This window comes from Lontra canadensis, unplaced genomic scaffold (genome assembly GCF_010015895.1).
Source record: "Lontra canadensis isolate GAN:19392208 unplaced genomic scaffold, GSC_riverotter_1.0 scaffold4, whole genome shotgun sequence".
NCBI classification, from domain to species: domain Eukaryota; kingdom Metazoa; phylum Chordata; class Mammalia; order Carnivora; family Mustelidae; genus Lontra; species Lontra canadensis.
This window is the reverse complement of record NW_022630998.1, coordinates 25,823,549-25,849,091: the sequence shown is the minus strand read 5'-3', so window position 1 is coordinate 25,849,091 and position 25,543 is coordinate 25,823,549. Positions and strand designations below refer to the sequence as shown.

The window sequence follows — 25,543 nt, the reverse complement described above, 5'->3', positions numbered from 1 at the left end:
ATGCGTAAACCCCAAGAAATGTGGATTTCTTTGGGTAACTAGCTACCCCCCACACACGTATCAGAGGTATTAAGTTTGGCATCAAATATGGTAAGATCTTTGTGGTGTCATGCTCCTTTTTGAATCAGGAGAAAACAGCTATTTACAAGGATAAAAATACTAAAAATAACAATAGCTATAATATGTGGAAAAGGGAAATCTAAGCTTTTTTTTTTTAAAAAAGGGATTTGATATTTTCTATTATGTATTAATATTTCTGAGGCTACGTTTGGGTCACACATAACCACAGATACACTCAGTGATTTCAGGATTTTCTAAAAGTGCAAGAGATTATGTTGAATTTTTATTAAACAGAGTCTATAAATCAAATGGAACCTTCTCAAACCCTGTACTGTGTTTCCATATGTCTGCAGTCTATAGGTATTGAAATGCTCACCTATACTTTAGGAAAAAAAAAAAACAAACACAACATTTTGCAAAAATTGAATAAATGATCATTCGAAGCAAAAGCATGCAGTTCAAAAGCTAAACCTCCCATTGGAGAACAGAAAATTTAATGAGCTTTTAATGGAATGCAATGCTCAGAGTAGTAAATTATTTGTTAGTTGACGATGCAATCAGCATGCTGATTAAGGTTGCTTGGTTTTTTACTAAACATTAACTGAATGAAAACGGGTAGTCCTTGTTCTGCTTGGGGGGCTTTAAGGAAGCAAATGGACTTTCAGAACAGAGATTGTCAATAAAGGTGAGTGCACTCCAGGTGTCATTTGAATATGATGATAAAATACTTCTGATAAATATTTAAAAGCATTTTAAATCCACAATGTTCGTCTAGTGTATTGTGGACTCTGTTTAAAGAAACAGTGGGCCTTAGCAGGCCTAACAACAATCCCTCTATCTCTAGAAAGAAATATCTAGATCTGCTTTCTTTTATTGCAAAAGTGAAAAAGGGGGGTGGTATGCTTTGAAAATATAAGCCAGCATGGACTCTGAGACCAGGAACTGTTTAGAATGTGAACCTAAAAAAAAGACAAAAAGGACAAAAATCAAAACAAAGGAAAATATTCTGACAGCAAATAAAGGAAGAGACATCTGTTTCTCTGGATAGATTAAGATAACATTTTAATTAAGCAGTTTCGATATTCTGATGTTTTTAAATAATTGCCATTAGAATACATATATATTTTTAAATTTATAAATGACGGCATTCTGAGGGCAAGAAGTATTGTGATATCGGAGTTATATCCTGCCTAATTTAAGAGGTCTGAAGGGGGAGTAAAAGAAAAAGGGTAAAAATTGAAAATTAATTATGTAATGCTTATTTTTGTTGTTAGATGGTTAATACAGAATTTATAAGGTCTATCATTTACCACATATTAATTGGTATATACAGTTACTATAAATTATTGTTTCTGAGAGAGATTTTGTTACTAAATCTGTTTAAATTTCTAGATTTCTCTTCCCCCTCAAAAGAAGGGTTTTTTTCTGTTTGTTTGTTTTGCTCTCTACCAATTGCAGAATTATGGGTTTGTAGGTTAATTTTCTTTGAACAGCTACAAAGTTCTTTTTCTATAAATCCTAATTAGTTTCATCATTGGTGAGTCTCTGGCAATGATCAGGTACCCTTAAAATCCGATAAATAACTACCTCTCACTTTTAACTATTCCTGTTTATGACCCAAGAGGTTAAAAGCCTTTGACTGGCATTTGACTTCTGACCTCATATAAATGTTATCTTATCAGTTCCTGCTTGTTAACTTGTATTGAGTGCTTGTCCCTGATGGCTTTTAGATAAAGGGTTGTGGGCTTCTTTCTTTTTTTTTTTTTTTTCCTTTTTAATATATTTCCTATAGGAACTAAACCATTTGCTTTGTTCTATGCCTGGTGCACTCCAGTCTAGAGAGTAACCTGCTATAAATCTGTTATAAAGCCCCAAATATACTTTTATTTATTCTCGACATTATTTTAAGTTTAGCTTTATGGGTGGGATTTTATCATTGAGAATATATATTTATTATAATTAATAGCAGTAATTACTAGCCATCTTAATCCTTTACCATGTTAGTCAGGTTAGCTTAGTATTCTTTTAAAAAAAAAATGCAAAAAAAAAAAAATTTTAGCTTTGCATTTACACCAGCATGAGATGAGTTAGAGAGATAATTTATGGAAATCTTGCCTCCCCAGACTTTAGAAGTCTGCCTAATGAGAGAGTCATCAGTAAGATATATCTTTTTTTAAAAATTGAATCCAGACCATGAACAGGGCATTTTCGAACCTTTGGGGACGAAGGAGGTGGCCTGGAGCCCTCCTTTTCTCTTCTGTCCTAAGAATTAAGAAGGATTTCGGCCCTTTATTCCATTTGCAGCTGTGTGTGTTGTTCACACATTCAAGTGTGTATGTATGTGAGTCCAGTCACTGTGTACAAATCTAAATACATTTGAATGTTTGCATTTTCATCTCTCCATACCTCCATGGCATCATGAGAGTTTTCTAGGCAGATATTGGTGCCTCCGAGGCTGCCTCATTTGCAAATGACCTACAATGTGATTTCTAACCAAAATATTACATTAATTTCTATGTGGAAAACGGGCAGTAAGGAAGGGAAGAAGGAAGAGGCAGCCATCTTGGAGTCCTTTTGCCTTTTAGCCTCTTTTCTCTTCCCAAGGCTTGAGAGAGTTAGAATATTATCTTTATTTTTAATTGGCCTTGAAAGTAATGCAGGAAGCATATACAAGAGACCTTTGTATTTGTGTTTGGGGTAGAAAAAAGTTGTAACCTCTTTGGACTTTAAAAAATAACTGCGACTATAGACAAACTACACCTATTCTTCTCAACCCTTCTAAATAAATATACATATAAATGAAGCATTTGCCACAGCTTGTAAGAGACCTGCACAAAACCTATTAGGGGAAACAAATGTCTATTTGGACCATTCATTTACTGTTATCTAAAGAATTAATATGTCAGTAAAGTTATCTGCCCTTCCTCCTCCCCCATTCTTTCTTTTCTCCCCAAACACACTCTCACATGCACACATACAAACACACGCATTCAGACACCCCCCAATCTGAAGAAATGGCAACCCTGGAAACTTGCTTTTTTTTTTTTAAATAGGAATTTCCCACTTTCTCTTATGTCTTAAGTCTTTAAGAAAGCAAAAAAGACCAGCTTTTATTTTTTTAATTTTAATTTTCTGTGTGTGGAGAGCTGGTCTGGCTCTGTTGTGCCCTGACACTGCTTTCATCATGCTCATATTCCAGCAACACACAGGTTTAATACAATTTGTCCTAACTTTTCATTTCAACCATTGCTTCTCTCAGAGTGGCCAGAGTTTAAAGACTGTGAAAGCAAAGGGAAAAGAAATACCACGGCAGGGGGAAAAACAAACCAACCCCCAAACTGTTGCTGGTATTCACAGCACTGACACATTCTCAAATGTTTTCTCTGTAGTTATAACACAAAAGCGCTTTCTTCCCTGTTTTGATGTGTTAAAGACGGGAAAGAGAGAGGACACTTGGAAGTGGTAAAGTAAGTATTTGGAAGCACAGAGAAGGTGTTTCTCCTTTGAATATCCAGCATGTGTCAATAACATGTAGAGGCTTACAGTTTCATATTAATTAACATTTTGTAAACGGAGAGGGGATGAAAAGTTAAATTTAAGCAAGTTGTGGCACACCGCCGAACTTTGAGCTACCAGCGTTGCCGTTTTGTGAGTAATGAGAAGTGCATCTGAAGCCCATCATGCTGCTAGCTCTGAAATAAGGATAACCAGAATCCTGAGGCCCTCTGAAAAGGGGGTGAGGATATCCAGAACAAATTATTATCTAATTCTGGCATTTGGCAGAAGAGACCACAAACTTTATTTTTTTTTAACTCCTTTAATGTCAGTAATCTGAAGTAATGTCAGTGATTTTTTCCTAGCCAGTATTATTTGCAGGTTGTTTTCCTGAGTGAAACAAATAAGGATTTGAAACACAAATAATGACCTGATTCCTAAATACTCTCTCCTATTCTGGTGGCCAAATTCTCTGAGTTGAATCCCAGAGTCCTTTACCATTATATTTTGTTTTCTGGCTTTTTTAGAAGTAATATTTAAACATGAGAGCTGGATGACTTCAAAATTGGTGTAAGTTACACTACCCCTTTTTTATATGTAATTAGTGTATTAACACATAGGGGTAAGTCTTAGTATAATCCAAAGCAGAAAAAAGTGTTCACTTCAACCAGTTTCTGTATCAATCAAAATGAACTCCCTCAGACATTGTTGGTGTATTTTGAAACATAGTTAGACGAAGACAACGACGAAGGGGAATCGAGGCCCTTGGCTTTTCTGTAGAGCTGTATCGCCAAGATTTATAAAGTTACCTAAGGGTGTATTAAAATATATTGCCTTTGTATGTTTATATGTTTATAAACTTACCTTAGGAATATATTAAGAAATACAGCCCATTTGATCTTCCCCCCATTCCTTGCCAAAAATCAATCCTGCTCTGTCTAGAAAAAACAGAGACTTCTGTGGTATCATATACCTTTCAGTATTTCAGCAAAGACACAGAGGACATAGAATCAAAAATATCAATATTTTTTAGGACCCAAGTTACAACTGTTAAGGTTTAACCCCTTCCTTTGTAAAGACCGATAGAAATGGATTTCTCATTTCTTTGGTTTCTGTCCTCCTCTTTGCATGCTTTTTTTTTTTTTTTTTTTTTTTTTTTGTTTTTTTTTCCCTTTTTTCTTTTTTTTTTTTTTTTTTTTTTTGGTATAAATTAGCTTTGTCCTTTCTTAGTAAAATGTTTAAATCTGGGCACACGCTTGCTTTCCCAAATAGATTCTCATTCTCACTCTCTGCAACTTGTCTTGGTTTTGGAATGGGGAGCAGTTTTCCTTATTTAAAAAGCTTTGTAATTCGGACTCAGGGAGCCAGAACCTCTTTCTGTCCATCTGGACATGCTCAAGGGTCATACCCAAGATCATAAGCCATGTTTGCATCCTCCTTATGGGAAAATGGTAAAATAATATACACAAGCATCTGATACCAGGGGCATGGCCTGGAACACACCTTGCCCTCCTCCCCTTGGCCTTGCCTGCCCTGAAGAATGAATACATCCCTCTCCAAAGTTGATGCTTCGAAGTGACCAGTCAGATGCTAGCAGGTCAGCTGGCTGTCCTCTTGGACAGAGGGTCCATAAATCAGAGACATGTTGGTGTGGCTGAAAGAGGAAGGTAGTCTAGCCTGAGGGAAGCCACGTAAATCTCTCCCAGTGCATTGTTCCTGGTAGAGAGTGGGGGTGAGAGTTTGGGTAGCTCCTGGGGCCTTGCACTGTTATTAATGCCCCTGCCCTCCTGCAGTGGGTGCTAACTTGTTGTGCATGAGAGCTGCCACCACCCTTCCCAAACATCGGGCTGCTTGGAAAAGTCAAGCACTGCTGAGCTCTGATTTTCATTTAATAGTCAAAACCAAGATGCATTTGGGCTATGATGATAGGACAGCTCCCTTGAAAAGATTATTTGAACTACAAAGGCATTCATTTAGGGCTAGCGATGTTGCAAAAGGGCCTGCTAGAAATTAGCAGCCTGTCCCGGTATTTGGAGAGCAAGAGTGACAACTTATTGGAAGTTCTCAAGGAATCATTTATATTTCACACTCCACTAGGCAGCTGATTTGAGATTGTCTGTTAGCATAACAAAGGCTCTGAGCCTGTGAACTTCAGAAACCTTTCGACCTCTTAGCTGCTGGCATGAATAGCCCCCAGTTCTGCCTATAGAGATCTCCCAAAGCTCCCCTGTTCGTGGCTAAATTGTTAATCAGGGTAATTTAATATAGTTTTCAATATGCCTCATCTCTTATTGGGAAAGGTATTCACAGCTTCCCTACCCCTGAAAAAAAAGTTCTTTTATTCAAGTGTGAGAGGGGCAGCTGCAGACAGACCCCCATCTCTTGCTGCTCCCCCCACTCCTCCTCTGTAGCAGCAGCAATGTTCCGAAGGGCAACCATAGTGAAGGGCCAGAAAAGGAAACTCGAACGACGATGCCTTTGCACGCACTCCAACCTGAACCTGAAATTCCAGCCTATTTACGCTGGGAACCGACAAAACAAAAACCCGAAGCTCAGCCATAACTGACATCTCAGAGCCAACACATACGCGTGCGCGAGTGAGCGTGCGCGCGCGCACACACACACACACACACACACACACACATACACGCACACGCCACACCCCCTTCCCCTCCCTCCCTTCACCACCACGCTTCCCCTCCCTCTTCATCTCCCAACTAAGCCTCTCTTCTGGCTCCCGACAAAATCCACCAGACCCCAAGGCCTGCTAATTTTCATTTCTCTCACTCTTTGGAGGCAGCCCACACCATCCTGCGTTCTCCTTCACACAGTCACCCTCAGCCCGGAGCCCGCATCTTCTCCCAGTGTCACATACACTTGTTCTCACCCGCTACCTCCTCGCACACTATCAATTCACATGCACATTAGTTAGCTGAAAAGAGCCAGAGCACAAATATATTCATTTTAATCCAGTTAAGACCTAAGAGGTCTCATAGGATATTATTCAATAGTTTGAAAATCAAGTATAAAACTCAGATTTTGCTACACTGTTTCATCTCAGAGAGGTCTGCAGCCAGGCCTTTTACTTTCTGCCAGTACATAAGGTAAAAATAAAATAAAATAAAATAAAATAAAATAAAATAAAATAAAGTGAATAAAAAACAATCACAAGCAACCCACCCATCTTCACGCAACCATTCTTCAAGTATTATTTTGTCTTTTTAAAATGATGTGTTTCTCATACTCATGGGCAAAGCCAAAAGAAAAATTCCATACAAAGAAGGAAAAAATATGAAATCACTATTTTTAAAAACAGAAGGATACAATCTCTTTTCCATGTAAGAGTTTTAAGACATCTATAATCTTTAATCTTTCATTTTTATGCGAAAATTTTAAGACATCTGTAAATGTATCTGAATGTTTCCTGATTGCTTTGGTGGTGATTTTCTATGCAATTGAGCTCTGTCTTTGTGCAAGTTGAGACCCTGTGTCTTGCTTCTTCCTGGAACAGCCATTTCTCATTAGCCCTGTCTTGGTTGGTGTACTTGTCTCTCAGCCTTCTAAAGTTGGATAAAGCCAGGATCTAGTGTCTGAACTATTTTCTTTGAATTCGCTCTAGTTAGTTTGGTCCCTGGACTTTCTTCACACACTTGGGATCCTAGTCTACCAAGCATCTCAAAACTGCTGAGATGGGAAACAAATTCTGTTTATAAGATCCAAGAAAGGATTACTAACCTCTAAAACAGGAAGTACAAATACAGACCCATAATCAATAAAACAAAAGAGCTCAGCCTCTTTCTCAAGATAATTTTTCTTGTAGTTAAAAAAAAAATACATTTCCTGGTCAATTTTAATATCTAAACAATGCCCAAAGGTGACACTTGGGAACAGAAAATAAAGTAAGTGTATCTGGTTATTATTTTATATGGCAATCCAAAAATCTGCATTTTTCTTAAAAAAAAATCTGACTGCTTAAATATCAATCGTGTGGAAGTTTTTATATCATAAGCATTTTTGTCAATAATATATGCATTATTCATTTTAATGACTGGCCCTTTAGTTTATTCTGTAAGTAGTGATTTTCATTTTCATGATGTCTCAAACCAAAATACTTTAAAAATATTGATAGTTACAAGTCAGTGAAACAATATTTTTGGTTTCTCCTTTAAAAAGCCACCCCCCCCCAAAAAAAAGAGAGAGAGAGCGAGACAGAAATCATTCATATAAAAATTAAGAGAAATTTAACTATGAAAAGATGGTTAGAGAGAAAAAATATTATGACTTTCAAACCTAAGAAAGAAAAAATACACAATTTGCATTTTTTCAGTGCTTTTGCTTAACATTTTTTTCATTAGCCTTTCTTCATTAGAATTTATGATCCATGTCCATCATTACACTTTCACATCTCTGATTTCTGTTAAATTTTCTAACAAAGGTTAATAAATATAAAGGGGGTAAAAGGCCTATTTACTTTCACCTAAAGTCCTCAATATTTCAAGGTTATTTGTATTTGCATGGAAATTTTTCCATGTTCTAATTTAAATTATCAAAATTTGGAATTAATTCTATCTGTTGTTAGGAAGTAACGGGAAGTTTTCTTAAAGGAATTGAACAATGTGATTTTGCTAAATTAACATTTTCTTGGTGTTGGGCCATCTAACACCCTTTCTAGCATGGCATAGTTTGGGCTTCACATTTATGGAAGGAAAAGGGTTGGGGGGAGAAGGATATATATTTGGAATGGTGTTTGACAGGGGGAATGAACGCAGACACCAGAACAATTATATTACAATCCCACTGGGAATGCCAGCACCAAATTTAGCCAGACTGATGGGGTACTGTCTAGACGGTCCCTTTTGTGTATCAGCTGTTTTTTCCCTGCTTTATTGCACGGCCTGAATGTGTGAGTTGAACATGCATATGGATCCCAAACATAACTATTCCTGCAACCATACATTGCTATTAAACTTCCTCTCATTTGGCTGAGAATCAAAGGTTGTGTATTCCTACTATATTCCCTTTATAATATTTTGTAATTAAAATGCAGCTTCCAGAACTAGTGGTTTAACAAAGCTTCAAAGACAAAGTAGAAGGTGTTTAGGCTGTTTTTTTTTTATATGAAAAAAAATGTACTAGGTAAACATTTCTATCTTCTCAAACATGTCCACCTCTTTTCTACAGAAGTTAAAGAAAGCCAGGAAAAAAAGAAATAAAACAATGAGAAGAAAAAGGCATAGCACATGTAAATTACCACCTTTCCTTTTGAAAAGGGCAAAGATAGAAAGAAAGAATATTTATTAAATGTTTACAGTATAATTAATGGCAGTGTGTGTGGCTTTCCTCCCCCCCCCCCCTTTTCTTTATCTCTCTTTATTTGGTAAACCAAATAGAGTTCAGGAATCAGAGTTCTTTTGAGGGCTTAGAAATAGATTCCCAAACTCTTTTAAATACATGCTTACAAGATTACTTTAGTGTTATTGGGCAGATAGGAAATCCCAGAGACATTTCACATCTGGGCAACTGTCAGGATTTTGTTTTGTTTGTCAAGATAGTGCAGGAAGGCTAGATCTTACTTATATGTGATTACAGTATCCATACAAAACATTCCTTGTTCAAAGGAGCAAGTATGAACTCTTAAACAGGATATATATTCCATGGGTGATAGGTACTAAAGTTGGATGCCTTTGCTAACAACAAAGAATCTGAAATGAGTGCAAATTAACTATTCCAATTAACAAGTAAGAAATAGAAAACATTAATGCTAATGAAAGTAGTATCAGATCTACCTCTGTCAATGATAGGTTTATCAGCAACTTTTATCTACAGTCACCAAAAACTGAAAGGTGTAAGAAACTGGAATTCCACAAAATATGTCATTATAAATAAAAATCTTGCTTCCCACTATTTAGGGAAGCGAACCCTACAGCACAGATAACTTTACTAATATGTATACAATAGCAGGAATTCTTTATTTCATTTGCTGTAATTTTTTTCCCTTAGCTAAATGAAAAAAGGTGAAAGTTTTTGCCCTGAAGGAAAACAAAATCAAAGATAGAGTTGTTGATAGAAAAAAATTTTAATAGATATATTCTGATTTCATGAGCCAAATTTTGTCAGTGACTAAATGATGGAATTGATTTTTAAAATAATAATTTTCCATGCCTTACCCCTAGAACTCAATAACTACCACATACTAATGACAATGAAGATTTTATTCACCTTTTGAGGACTGGGTATTGAGAGGGCTGCAAGAAAGAGAAAGTAAACTTTATTCCCAATTTTACTGAACAGGACAAGGCTAGAAGTCATCTATTTTTTCACTTTGAAATATCAGATCACAAATAAACAATCATACAGCATAATTACTGACACAGGATTGGGGGATATTTCCTGGTTGTAAAACGTTATGAGTCTTGAACAGCTGACACTAAGCATGGAGACCCTGAGTTACACTTGTAGGCATTGATGCTAACAATCTCTGAGGCCTTAAGTTTGGTATGATTGAGAAAAAATACAACCAAAGGCAGTGACAGAGAGCAAAAGAAACCAAGCCTGGGAAATAAGAAAGCAAGAGAAAAATGGGGCGGGATGGGGAAGAGCGGTGTGGTTTGGGGGTGGCATGCTGGGGTAGTGAGTGAGAAAGAAAGAGGAGAGAATGAATATTCTAAGCATTGTTTTAATCTAAAACAGAGATGCTTCCAGGAGAATGCATTTCAATGGAGCTGAGCCAAAAATAATTATAGAGATTTTCTTGTTTTGTTTTGTGAATGAAGAGCATCTCTTTTCTCTAGAGATGAGAGAGAGGGAAAGGGAGGGAGGGAGAGATTGAGAAAGGACCAGAGCCAAGAGATTGAAGTGATGCCCCTCTGCCCCTTTGCTTCCACACAGCACAGTAGCAGACCTTTCTTTCTTCCCTTTTCCAAAAGCTATTGGCACGGGATTGTGTTAGGAAGAGAGGGAAGTGGCAGCAGCCCTCAAACCTAGCTGGGTTTTCTATTCTAACAATAGCTTGTTTACTTTGATAAGGCTGAAGTATTGAAATTGGAAGCAAAATTGGGTTGGGGGGGCAGGGACACATATTTTAGGATCTAGAAATAAAATTGAGCTATTTACAACTAAAAATATTCCCCTATTTGAGACACTTGAAACTTCCTTTGTTTTGTTTTTTTTTTTTTTTACCAATTACATTTGTTTCCTTGTTTTTCATCATCAATAGAAAGCTACTAAAGGAAATAAAGTATTCTCTCGATTTTCCTCCATTTTTTTCTGTGATGCAAAATCTTTATCTTAGAACTTTTATTTACAGGGGAAAAATTGTCATTTGTTAAAATAGCTTGGGCTATGACTGAATTTTTATAAAATAAATATACTCTTCAGGAAAGCTGGTATAAAAAATTTTATACTAATATGAAATACACAGGATTGGGGGAGAAACCCACCAACACTAACAGACTTTTGGAAGGAAAGGAAGTAATTGCAATTTAGAATTACTATCTAAAGACTCTTAGTTTTCTTAAGTTAAATTGATTTGCGTACAAATCACATCATTACGCACTGTCTGAACCTGAATATTCTCTCCAAATCTCTTATGTTAGGTGTTGTGCCATGGTAATGACCCTGTTATTTTTATCATTCACAGACGTTAATTCTACAAGTGGGTTTAAGGTACCACTTTTATCTTTGTATTACCTGAATTTTTAAAAAAAACAAAACCTAAGAACCAGCTCCTTTCCTCCACATTGTATTTCACAACTTGTAAAAATTAACTTTTGTTTTTAGGAATATTTGACCCATTAAGTTTAACAATTTAGTCATCCAGTAGAACAGCATAGTGTGAGCTTAGTGGGTTAACACCAAATAGGTAAACTTAATGGGTTAACATCAAGATGACCTGGATGTGAATTTAAAACAAGAAAAACTACTTGTGTTACATTAGTAGTCAAGATTATCTATTGGGTTAAGCATAAATAACTCAGAAAGTAGCAAAAATGGATATAATTTCCTTTAAAACTTCTACATATTAAAATTGTCCCAGTTTTTCTGTCAAAAAACAATTGAAATGTATAGTAGATGGCAGTAAAGTTATAAGATTCTATTATGTTGTTAAGGTTTTTTTTTTTATTTCTTAAAGATGGAAAATATCTTCATGTACATGGGACTTTATTTAGGGATTTTCAAAACACGTTTTAAATGTCACTGTGAATATATTGTGTAAATCTATGAATATGAGTTTTATAAATCCACATTTAATTTAATTAATCATATTGATTCACTTGACATTTTTCTCCTCCTAAATCTCCCTTTCCCTTCCTTCCCCCAGTCTCTCTATTAAAAGCAATTCATTCACAGTGGTAGACTAATTTTTGAAGCAGATTTTACAAAATAAAACCTACGATGGTTTTAGAGGAACTTTTAAAAGCATTCAACTTAAATTTGTTATAAGTGGTTAAAATGATTATTTAAGAATTCAGAGTACTTAATCACACTAATCTTCACAATCTATGTAAAACCCAATATCCCAAATGAGCAGATCTACTTTTTTTTAGGAGTACTTATTAATATTAAATAACCAGAATAATCATTAATATGCTTTAAGGCAAAACAAGTGATGAGATTAGCAACAAATACTTATTTTGCCAAGTTTTAAAAGAAAACTTTACCTCTTTTAAAATAAAACAATTTATAAAACAGAAAAATACTTAGTGATATTTAGTATTTATTAAAACCCCCAATATATACCATTTGAGAATTTATATTTGATTTTACTATGTCACTAAAATTGTTGAGGGAAAATAGTAGTCTACTAAAACATTTAGAATATGGTATATAATAATTTATTATTAAAGGCAATGCAATCTGTCACGCCAACATAGGTATTTACTATCAAGCTCTGGAACAAATTTGGAAATGAGGGGACAAAGATAGATTTACAATTGGTTAAGTGTCCCAAAGATATTAGTAATAATAACTAAGCTGAAACGAGTATAGAAACATAGGTATCTGCATCAAGGCTTCTATATATTATAAGAATATATAGATATATGTGTACAGATAGGCTAAATGCAGATATATTTATCATTTGTTTGCAGTGGTCATCCTATCATAAAATGGATTTTTAAAGGTTCTATCTTGACCACTTCTTTTCCAGCCCCAAATTACGAAACCAATTTCAAAGCTTTGCTCAGGAAAGTTATGAATCACTTAAAACCAACCATGGAAAAATTGCACCAAAAGAAGTCCTCTTTGCTTGTTCTTTTCATTTTGTAGAGGTATGGAGTCCAACACGCAACTGAGGGTGGGGGTGAGGAGAGAGGAGGCAGCAAGAAGCAATCAAAAGGATTAGGATGGAAACTTCCTCAAGCTTCACGGGCTTGTTTGCTGGCCACAGATGCCATTATAGTGTATAGATAAGATATGTTTAATATGAAGACTTTAAAAAGAGCCTTCACACTCCTGAAAATTCAGAGGCAAACCCGAGCCTCTTTCTTTAGCCCACATACTTCACTTCGTTGGCCCAGGAAGCCTGGCTAAAGATAGTTTCATCCAGCTCGCACACTTAGGTTTTGTCACTTCATGTCATAACCTCCACATTACTTAAATGTAGTTTTAAAATGTGTTAAATGGAAATGCTGATATAAGCCTAAATGTAGCTGTACTTGCTGTTTCTGCTCTAAGTTCATTCATGGTAGTGGATTTAGTTAAAGGGCCCAGAACAGCCATGCTTAACAGTAAGGAAACAAAATCCTTCTGGCTTCCATGGGGGCTAGGTATATGTCAGAGCAGAGGGAACTCACTGTAGATATTTGAGATAAACACCTTCTGTAGAAATGGACACATTTCGTTGGTGTCCTGTATAATATAAAGAAAAAGATGCTGCATTACGAATAAAGCCCCAATAGCTTTTTTTTTTTTTTGGATACTAAATGCTATTTTATATATCTTGGACACAGAGAACATCCAGTAAAATTTATGATAGTAAATAGCTGACTCCAGATAAGAACTGCTAGTGATCCGAGGTGTCTATTGAATCATAATCAAGAACTACCTGGTAAGCATTAGATGACAATAAAGGGTATTCTTACTAAAATACTAGATGAATTGATAAGAGAAAATGGTCACTCTGACAGAAAAGCCAACAGGAAATAGCAGTAATTATGTGTGTCTTATACACCAGCATCCTGCATTACATCCAGTATGCAGTATGCTGTTTAAAAAAAAAAAAAAAAGTATGGTACCTCGTCTGGATGATGCAGCTGCATTAGGAAGTTTTACAGAATGGCTTATTTTCCAGAACACAACATTTAGCTTTTCCACATGCTTTTTTGGGTAGAATTTCTCCTCCCAGTTAAAAACTGGTTTTCATCACACAACTGCATAATTATGTTTCTGCAACTAGCGATAATTACTTGTTTTGTGTATCTCTACTAGAGTGTTTCAGTGTTTGCTGTTCTACCTCATAAAATGCATCTGTATTAGAGGCATGTGAAAAGGAGTATTGACCTTATATAATATATTGCTATATTGGTAGGGGCACACAGCTCTAATTCTTTGTAAAAGGCACAAAAGTCTATATTGCTTTGAGTTTTCCTTTTTGAATGCTATGTGAGTTTTCTGACTAAAGCATAAAACTGGAGGTAACTGAAGACAAGAAACCCCACAACATGGAAATTACTCAGTACACAAAGAAACTCTCTCTCAGATAAATGTACAATGGGTGACTGAATAAAAAAGGCTGTTGGAGGGATTTGTTGATAGTGGCATCATAGAAAACTCTGGAATCAGTGTTTGTGAGATCTGTCACACCAAAAAATCAAGAACAGATTTCAGATCATTCCAGAATATCGAATCATTTTATGTTGCTCACAAAGCTCTCCACAAATACAAATGAAAATTAAGCAGAGCCCCTCCTGTCAGTCTTCTTTTATCTTACAACAGCACTTCTCTTTCTCTCTTTTCCTTCCAACTCTTATTTGTCTGAGGTTCTCCTTTCTTTCAAGTTCTCTTTAATCCTTGCTTTCCCATGTCCCTGTTTAGTCTTATTCACCAGTGATGCCAATAAAAATAAACAGTCTATTTAAAACAAGTGAGTCAATGCCAAAAAACGCATGATTGATGTGTAGCTTATTTTTTATTTTTATTTTCTAGTGAAACTACACCTGTGGCATTGTCTTATTTATTTATTTTTTTTACCATTTAAAAAACATAACACAAAGAAAACATCAGAGAATTGAAGGGCTATTTAAGGTCTTTGGATTTATTTATAAATATATGTAATGTTAATGCAGTGGAATCCTTGTGAGACTACTTCCGTGCTTACTGATCCCAGGGTGCAGAAAGAATTAGCTTACCCAGGAAAACTCAAAGTCATAATTAGTCTTGTGAATTATAATAATCGGGTCTCATCCTACACTTCTTTCTCATGTGGTACTCCCAGTGGGAGTTCTGCATGAAAAAGGACTACAGGATTGGGCATTAACAATGGTATACCTGCAAAATATGAGCACTTTCCTTTAGCACCAATCAATGAAATTAGAAATCTGCCCCATGTTGGTCCTCTGCCCCTTAACCAATTAAAAGATTAACATCGACAGATTTTTCAAATTTCAAAAGGAAATTTTACTCTTAGTTTTAAAAATACCTCTTAAAATTTAAAATAAAAATAGAAGTTTGCCCCCCAATATACCTTTTATTCTTGACTCAGTTATAGATCTATGGTGTAATTAATTTTCACTTTTAGAAGAGTTAGCAATGCTTAAGTTTTAGATAATTTCCTCATACAAACAGAAACAAAGAGCAAGTAAGGAAAGACTCAGTGAAACTCAGTAGAAAGCCATTTATCCTCAAGGCTCTCAGATCAGCTATTTTTCCTAAATTGATTACTCAGGGTTAACTGACTGAGATGACCAATTGTTTTGGTATACAGACCTAGCCTAAATTAAAGAAAAAAACAAGTGTAATAGTTTCCCAATCCTGAGATGTTGATGTTTTGTCACAGAAATGTTTTTTATATGAATTACATTATGATGGACAGCTAACTAGGCTTAGAAAAGTAAGCAGAATACAGTCATAATTGCACATCCATCTAGAGCCCAACTCAACATGGTCCTAATAACCCTAAACATTTAGACAACAGTCCTTCAAGAGGTGACTGGATAAACAAACTGTAGTATATTAAAACAATGGAATACTACTCAACAATATAAAAAATGAACTTTTGATACATTTTACAATATGGAAGAATTGCAACAGAAATATGCTACAAGAAGCAAGACCAGAAAAAGAAAACAAATTATGTATATAATAGTTTAGGAAATTCAAATTAACGTATAGGGACAGAAAGCAGATCAGTAGTTATCTGAGGGAATGATCAGGAGGCAGGAATTACAGAGGTGTGAGGAAACTTTTGGGGGTGATGGATGTACGCCCACTGTCTTGAGAGTTTCACAGATGCATACAAACGGAAAAACTTTAAAAATTTTACAATTAAATATGAGCAGTTTGTTATATGGCAATTTTACCTCAATAAAGTTGTTAAAAATAAATGGACTGATTAGAATGTATATAGCAACCAATCAGAGTGGATGTTTGCATTAACAACAAAAAATTCAGACAATAGGTTTCAGAATCATCCAGGTGATTGGGACCATGTACATTTGACCGTGAAGAATCTGAAGATTGAGATGTTCCCCTTCATCCCCTCCCTGATGTTTATGATCCCTAGTTTAGTTCAAAACCGTTTTCCACAATGTCCTGTTAAAAATCAATGCCATTCTGGTTGAGGTGAGCATCAGAAAATGTTGGAATACCACACGTGTTTGAGGTAGAGGTAAACTGAAATATACTTTCTTCTAGAGCAAATAGGACCCATCTATAAAACATTTCAATCTTACAGTTGTGTGTTCTGCCACAGTATCTCCAAAGATTTCCTCTTGCCTTTCTTTACTACCATATGTGTGATAAGAATGGAGTGGGGACCTAAATTGTTAGGAAAACAACAGAAATTACCAGAAGATATTTGTCTCAGCTAGATATCTTATGTGAGCTGATCAATTTCTATTCAATTCAGCAAAAATTTATTAAAATCCACAATAAGGTGCAAAATTACCATACTGCAAACTCTATTCTGGAATGGAGGATGACTGAGTTACCTATCAAAGTGCCTCATATAGAAAAAAAAAAAAAAGGACTGAGATAACTTCACTTTATTATTATTTTGAAAAATTTTTTGGTATGTTCCAAAATTCATTGTTTATGCAACACACCAAGTGCTCCATGCAATTATTCTTATTGTTCTATTTTTTCTTTTTTCTTTTTTTTTTTTGTTTCAAAGATTGTATTTATTTATTTGACAGACAGAGATCACAAGTAGGCAGAGAAGCAGCAGAGAGAAAGAGGGAAGCAGGCTCCCCGCTGAGCAGAGAGCCTGATGTGGGGCTTGATCCCAGGACCCTGGGATCATGACCCGAGCCGAAGGCAGAGCCTTTAACCCACTGAGCCACCCAGGTGCCCACTTATTGTTCTATTTTTATTATGTGAATGTTGTGCTTTATTTACAACTAAATTTTTAGATGCATAACTTGAGTTTGATCAGTGCGCATATTAAGGACAGAGGAAAAATAGCCCTATGTAACTTTTAAGAACCCCAGGGACTAAACTGAAAGTCAAAAGACATATGGCAAAACTGGAAGCAAACTGAATATATGTGCAAATTGACATTTTACTAAGAGAACATGCTTAAAACTATGGGTTTATCAAACATATGTCAATGAAATTGAAACCAAAATCTCTTCAGCAAGTAGAATGGATTTCTGAGTGCAGAAATACATGTGTTTTACATTATCTGAAGTGGAAACATTTTTCCATCTTGTCCCATTATGATGTATTATTCTGATTTTAGAGATATAATACTAAAAATATATTAAAGAAAACATTTCTGTTTAGGGACTTACATATATCTTAGTTTTTAAAAATGTCTATTTTCTTACCAGGGTCAATCCTCACATCTCATAATTGGCTTTCCAAATTAAGATTTGTAAAATGAAAGATGTGCCATTGATCTTGGATTTAAACTTATAACTTATGTTAGTATGTAGCTAATTCCTGAATTTTAAACCTGTGTACAATAGCTACAGTTAAATATTTTTGCGGATATTTTTCTGAAATGGAAAAAAACAAGAGAAATTCAACTTTGTGCTTCGTTCATGTCTCCCGGTTTTCTTTTTCATGTCTTCTTTCCTCTGCTCTTCCTTCTTCTTCTGTCACTTCATTACTTAGCCACTGATTTTTTTCTGCTATTGTTAATGTGGATCAGTGACCAAGACTTTGTCTTAACCTTGAAAATGCAATTGCTTTAAGCAAGTCCCCACACTATTTCTTGACTGTGCTTAGGCACTAAAAGAGCTCTTAAGATACAGTGTCTGTGATACTGTTTTCTTTTGTTAACTTTTAGTACTGGATTTTAGTTTTAACCAGAACCAATTCAGTAAGAAAGGAATTCAAAGGTTCTTGGAGCGCCTGGGTGGCTCAGTGGGTTAAAGCCTCTGCCTTTGGCTCAGGTCATGATCCCAGGGTCCTGGGATGGAGCCCCACATCACATCGGGCTCTCTGCTCAGCAGGGAGCCTGCTTCCTCCTCTCTCTCTGCCTGCCTCTCTGCCTACTTGTGATCTCTGTCTGTCAAATAAATAAAATCTTAAAAAAAAAAAAAAGGAATTCAAAGGTTCTTAAGTAAAAATAATTTTAAGAAAACAACAAAAAATAATAAAAATTAAAAAAACAAAATGTTTTTAAGAGGTCCTACCACTGCCTGCTCCCTACCTGATATCTGATGTCCCATATGATCTAGTGAAATGAGTACACCTTCTTCTCCTTAAGACTTTGTGGGAAGGGTCCAAAACAACCTGTCTGGAAGCTGATACACAGAGGAGAAACCCTGTACTTGGGTTCCTAGAACTGGGGACTCTTGCCAGAATAATCCAAAGAGCCTTTTGGTATAGAGATAACTGAAAAAGCTGCTTTCTTTGCTCTAGAAGGCTCAACTTCCTTTCTTCCTGCATTCTTTACCTGAAGGGAAATTTAAAGTGGCCATGATACTTCATGGCCACATTCCAGATATCTGTGTTTTTTATCTTAATTCATTGGCAAAAACCCACTTTATTCATTTCATTGGATTTTCTTTAGGGCTCAACGTGATAATGTATGTGAAATCACTTTGCAAACTATGAAGGTATGATAAAAATTTGAGTACCATTTACTGGAAACAGAACACTAGAAATTGATACGGTATAGCATTTTCAGCCAGGTACATATTGATCAGTTTGGGACCTTCATTTTTTAGGTCCCGACACAAGCATCTTGTTTGCGCATACACACTTTTTTTTTTTTAGTTCACAGAAAATCAGATCATTAGGTAGGGCTAACAAGTTGCCCCTTGTGATGTTTTCCCATGTAATCTGGAGGAAATACTGAAAGAGTGTGTCAGCACTGAACTGTTTGGACCTAGAAATCTCATCAAAAAAATCTTGTCTTCTTAGAGATATGTGAAAATGTCTATTGGCAAGCAATTTAGATGATATCATTAACAAATCCTGTCCTCTATTATCACATACCCACTCTCCTGAAAACTTAAACCCTTCTTTTTCTCTCATTGATCCATTAACATAAAATCATTTTCTAATTCAATGTTATAAGTAATTACAATTAGAATGGATTTATTAATTAATGTCTACTATAACCATTATTAATTAATCTTAACTATACAGCATTTCATATAATTTGTTCCATAACTCTTCATCTTTTGAAAGACAGAATTCAGAGTTACCTCTGAGGACAGTGGAACCCACAAAATCAGTTAGGAACTGTAGCTAGAACAAAGAAATAAAATTATTTTGCAATTCAAAATGAAGAGCTAAACAGATATTATAAATCTTCATATTTATCTTGCCTGATGCATTAAATTACTTAAGATTGGAAAAATCAATGCAGTCTTCAAATTCTACTTTGTACATTGCTTTTATTCATCAACTATCCAAGGAATATGATAATCTCAAATTTTTACTTATATAGATCTATAATATTTAGACAATACAAATTTTATCTACTTTCATTAAAATTTCTGCAAAATATAAAATCAAAAGAAAGTACTTTTTTAACCCAGAGTCTGAGAATTATTTGTAAGAGATTGATATTGATTAGAAAACAAAATACTACTTTAACATATGTCTGAGGAAAGTTATGAGAGCACTTTAAAACATCCACATTCCATGTATTTAACTAAAATGACATCCTTTGCTAACCACATTATTTATCTGTAACTAATTATTTTTCCAGGTGTTTACTGTTCTATCCAAAGACCAACATATCATGCTGACCCTTTTTCTAACATAATGGCAAGTGGCAAGAATAAATTTTACAGCATCCTGTTCAAAATAAGCAGAATTATAATGTGAGGATGCCTGATGTAACCTAAGCAGATATAATAAGCAGACACAGAGAGTTAGATATGGGATAAAGGCAAAGTTCTTTTAATGGATTCTAAAATGAAGCTGAATTAGAAGAGAATACAAAAGACATATAATTATGCCTAAATTTTACCTTTTCCCCAAATAAGTAACTCAGTTATTCCTTTCTACCGACAACTGATTTATGGCTCAATCCAATAATCTCCTACCTTTATACACAGTGGAAGGTGCTGGCTGCATAATGAAAAGGGCTTGAGACCATGTACCTCAGGAAAGGTGCTACATGATGTCTTTAAACATGTCACCTGGTCCATTAAAAATGACCTAGATAAGAAATGGGATATTCTGCAGAATCCTACAAATCTCTCCACTGCTCCTCCCTAGTTTCTATCTGTTACCTTGATTGGTTTAAGGAGTCACTGATACGTGGTTCCTGCTGCTACCTCGGTTTTTGGCATTTCCTATATGTCTCTTGATAATCAAAATGAGGAACTCGCCATGACGCACCTAAAACTCTACTGGTTCTCTCACTGCCTTCTTCCCACAGTCCTTCTGTACCAGTCCCATATTATACATTGTCTGACAACTATGTCTGGTGTTTTCTTTGATCTATGTTAACATATGTATCTGGTCAATTGAGAAAAATAAGCAGCTTATTTTTAATTTTTTTTTTAAGATTTCACTTATTTATTTGAGAGAGGAAACAAGAGAGATAGAGAGCACAAGCAGGGAGGAAGGACAGGGGGAGAGGGAGAAGCAGGCTCCCCAGTGAGCAGGGAGCCCACCAGCAGGGCTGGATCCCAGGACCCTGAGATCATGACCTGAGCAGAAGGTAGACACTTAATGGACTGAGTCACCCATTCACCCCTAACAGTTTATGTTAATACTTAGTTGACCACCCAGGCAGCCAATTAGGAAATAACTGCATAAAACAGTCAAAAGACTGTAAAATTCAGAACTAAAATGATAGCAATAGGGAGGAAATATGATGGGCTTAAGAGCTGCTGAAGGGATAGAACCAATAGGGTTTGATGACTGACTGGTTCACAGAGAAAAAGGAGAGGGAAAAACCATGGATCATGCCTTAATTCAAGCTCAAAAAATGGAGGAAATCCTGATGCCATTTATTAAAATTGGAGACACGGGAGGAAAAGCAGATTTTGGTTGAAGGAGATGTGATGAATTCAGTTTTGCATAATTGAATCACAGGTGTGTCTGTAAGACTTCTGAGTTGTGATGTCCAGTGTATAGTTAAATATAGGGTCTGCAGATCAAGCAAGAAATCTAGTTCTGCAATGTACATCTGAGAATACAGTATTTAAAAAAAACTAAATCATCAATTATGTTTAAAAAAAGTCAAGAAGTCACATAGGATATGGACTGAAACCCACTGGGTTTCCCACAAAACGCTGTTGATGAATATGGCTAGTGGAGTGTTAATGAAATTAAGGAACAGAAGTCTGGAGGAATAAATAGAAAGTGAGGGAATAGAATCCCTTATCCTTTCAATGAGAACAGCCACCTTTTTTTTTTTTTTTTTAATCTCAGGATTAAGAACCAGAATTGCTTCTGTGGTTTCTAAAAAATTTAAAATGAAGTCTTCTACCTTTCTTTCCCATCTAGTAATGCTTAGTTTGACGGTCAGACTGAAATGAATTTTCATGTAGCTTTTAGAGAGTTACAGAATTCAGAATATGTTGTATTCATATCTCTGATACTCTCTGGATAAGACAGTGCTGTGCCTTTGCCTTGTACATAGTAAATGTTCAAATAATATGCCAGCACTTAGTAAATGCTCAAGTAATATAACTGCAGGTATTCCTAAATATCTGAATCGAATCTACTTCTAAAAATGTGTGGGAAAGCAAATTTTTTTGTAGCAAACACAAATATTTTATTTTAAATGGGAAAAATAATAATGCATTCTTCATATAAGCAAGAGCCCCAAACAATTCCCCTAAACATCATCAAAACACTCTTAAACATCTATATGATAATCTACTAAAGATTTATGCATTATAAATCCTTATTTATAGGGATTTATCCTTGATTATTTAACATTTAATACACACTAGTCAGTACATTGGTGTAGATTACAGACAGTATCAGATACAGATTACATTTTCCTTCTACACTGCAATGACTGTGTTCTAATGTAAATACGCAAGAAGATATATAAAAAAAATACTGAATGCGAGTAACAACAAAATAAAATAAGCAAACGAAGGCATTTTTGTTTTAAATGGTTACTTTCAAATGAGAGTCAGTATGATATGGGAGACCATTTCACTTGATAATGCATAACTCCTCCAAACAAGGCAAATGCAAAGCAATTCCTTATTCAAAGAATATCAGAGATATGAATGCGATATATTCTGCATTCTCCTATTAACACTCTGAAAGTTACATGGAAATTAATTTCAGTCTCAGCTTCCAATTCCAAACTTGGGGTAAATGTTTGTAAAAGTTGCTGTTACCATTTCTAGTGTTACTTGGACCTGTGCTGTGACTCAAGGTTGCTTTTGTTATGGCACATGTGCAAAGCAGAGCAGTGGTTCTCAACTGGTTTTCATAAGATAGAGGTCAGGGATGCTGTAAAACATCCCACAATGCACAAAACAGACCCTCCTAACAGTACAAGCTAGCACAAAATGTTAATAGTATTGAGGTGGGGAAGCCCTGAAGGAGAGAAAGACCAGAATCAAACCAATATTTCAGAGGAAACCTCAATTAAAATAAGGAAGAGATTGAATATTGCAAAATCAAAAGTTAGAATGAATTGATGTTATTAGCTTAGGGAACCAAAAAGCAGATCTCTTCATCAACAGCACCAATAAATCTAAGAAAAGGAGCTACTTTGGGAGGGACTATGAGAAAAAATATTAAGTTTAGTTTTTACTATGTTATACTTCAGGTATGGGTGAAACATCCAAATGCATGGAATAATTTTAAATAATAAACCTTCATACAAGAGGTTTTGTCTAAGTTTTGTAGTTATTTTTTAAAGCATTTAGATAGTCTTCAGGTTACACGTCAACTCACACATCTAAGCTCTAACTCTGTGCCATATATCATACTTTTTTCACATGCAAGCTCAACGTCCAAGAAGTTGCTGGAGAATGATATTACCACCCCATTTAACGGATGACAGAGATGAGGCTTAGAATGGCTAAGTAACCAAGGTGATACAGCTACAAGATCATTATACTAAGATTTAAACCAATGTCTTCTAAGTCCTAAGCTTTTTGCTAAAATAATTTTCTTTTTGTACTCATGCATGCTCCAATTATTTCAGACAATCCCCTACAACCACATCTTCACGGAGCTTAATAAGTAACTTCCCCCAGCTACACACACACTCACGTACACATACGCTTTTAAATACATTTTTTTGTTGTCCTTATAATCTATGTCAGTGTAGAAGTTTGGAAAATATAAAGCACAAGTCAAGAGGATAAAAATCATCATTACTTCTATCACTTGGAAATTATCTACTAATTATCTACTAATAAACAACTTTTAGGTAATGATTTGAATTTTTACTGTTTTTCTCTGCTGATGGTTTTGCTGATATGCAGTGATATTTCTAAAATTAGTCATGAAGAATTAGAAAGAGGAGATAAAGGGAAAGATGGTACACAAGCTAGAGAATTAGCTCTCAAATTTAAAAAGAAGAACCTTGGGTGAGGTGGAGGTGGGGAGAAAACATGGGGAGGGTAATTTCTAGAGGCTCTCTCTGCCCAAGGAGTTCTAGGGACTTAATAAGCCTTAGTTCATCTGTCATCTCTATGCTCCATTAATGACAAGATTAAATGGAAGCTACACATTCCAGAGTGCTTATCATTTGCAGACTCAGTACTAAGAGCTTTACTCACATTATCTCATTCTATCCCCGCAGCAACTTCGAGTAGGATATTATTTCCAACTTAGAGAAGAAACTTAGGCTTAAAGAGGTTTTAAAAACTTGCCGAGTTCCAAATCTAGTAAGAGGGGAAGCAAAAATTCAAAAGCAAATTGGGCCACAGAGGCAGTGTTCCTCCTCTTTGCTATGGTGTCTCCTCTCACTGCACACAATCAGGTGTGGCAAAGTGCCTAATTCAAGCAAGCAAGAGCAGAGCATAGAATACTGTCTCAAGGTTTCTAGCTTCAGACTTCCCTTTCTTTTCTCTTTGTAGAAATAGGTTGACACATGCCTTCTGGGATTATGGTTTGAAGATTCTGTCACCAGATGTTTTACATTTGATTCCACTGGAAAAATACCGTGTGATAAGTAACTTGCATGAGAAGATTAGTATGCGCCCGACACAAGACTTCGCTGAATGAAGGGTCAGAAGAAAGGAACTCTACCAAAATGGAGGTCCCTTCTCTGGAGTAACTTTAACAACAAGTTGAGCAAGACTCCTACCAAAGTTTACCACTTATTTATCTAGAGTAGCTGTATTTTAACAGGTAGATGTTGGCTGACTAAAATTATTATTACCTGCTACTTTTCTTGAGGTCAGTCTACTGCTCGTGTAAAAGAGATTAATATCAGGTTAAAAATGTGGAATTATCACATTTTGTTCACATTTAAAATGAGTAAGCACAATTTCCCTGGTTTTGACAAACATTTGAAAAATGTAGTCTTTGGTTTTTAGCTTTAGCCTGTAGGATGGAGCAGTTGTAAAAAAGGAAAGACCTTAAGTGAGTAGTATTTTGGATACATTATTTTAAGCTAGCTCTCTACCTTGGGTATATTCTACGGTCTGTGGAAACATGTTCTTCCTGTGAAGCTCAATGTAGATCACTGGTTTTACATGAAGGCCTATATTAGTCACTTACAGACATTTTTACACATAATTGTTGGGCAATAGTGTGTGTTTATTTTATGATAAATGTTTCAAAGCTACTGTTCTCTGGAGTTCTCACATAAAGGAAAATATTTATCTCATTGGAATTTTAACCACACTACAATTAAAATGAAATGCAATCGACAAAATATTAATGCAGGTATGTCTGAAGATCAACTACTTAATGGTTAGGTCCCTATCTATCATTCTCTGGCTTTCTGAAGGTCAATATATAGCAAAGCCAATGAATTAACCTGCAAGTCAGAAACATAGTATCTGTGTAACTGTGGGTCTATTATTAATTGCTTAATAAAGTGCATGACTTGTTGATGAGAGTTTATGCTGCCTGTTCTTTTTAAAATTCAAGCCTAATTCAAGCAAGCTTATGCCAGGCTGAGTTGTTACTTTAAAATCTCAGACAACTGAAGATTATTTTTGATGCTAGATATCACTGTTAACACTACAGGAAGTAGATACAATCATAGGATGGGAAGGCAAGAAATGGATATATAGTCTCTTCTCAACTTTTCTTTTAGAGAAGGGGACACTGAAAATCAGTGAAGACAACAGAGTTGCTCAATGTCACATAGTTAGTAGTAAAGCTGACCCAGAACTCAGGTCTCCTATTTCCCAGGCCACTGCTATCCAAGACACCAAGCCACTGAATTTCAAGATTCCAACTCAGGGCCTGGTTTTGCAGA

At 35.5% G+C, this 25,543-nt stretch overlaps 2 long non-coding RNA genes across 2 annotated transcripts in view; one reads left to right on the top strand and one right to left on the bottom strand.

The window, feature by feature from the left end:
• Window positions 1–25,543, bottom strand: part of LOC116860747 — a 32,065-nt gene that overhangs the window by 2,445 nt on the left and 4,077 nt on the right. The window lies entirely within an intron of this gene.
• LOC116860739 lies at window positions 509–25,543 on the top strand. Its single transcript, XR_004381344.1, has 3 exons — window positions 509–745; window positions 24,189–24,384; window positions 25,379–25,543. It is a non-coding gene; the product is annotated as an uncharacterized LOC116860739 (long non-coding RNA).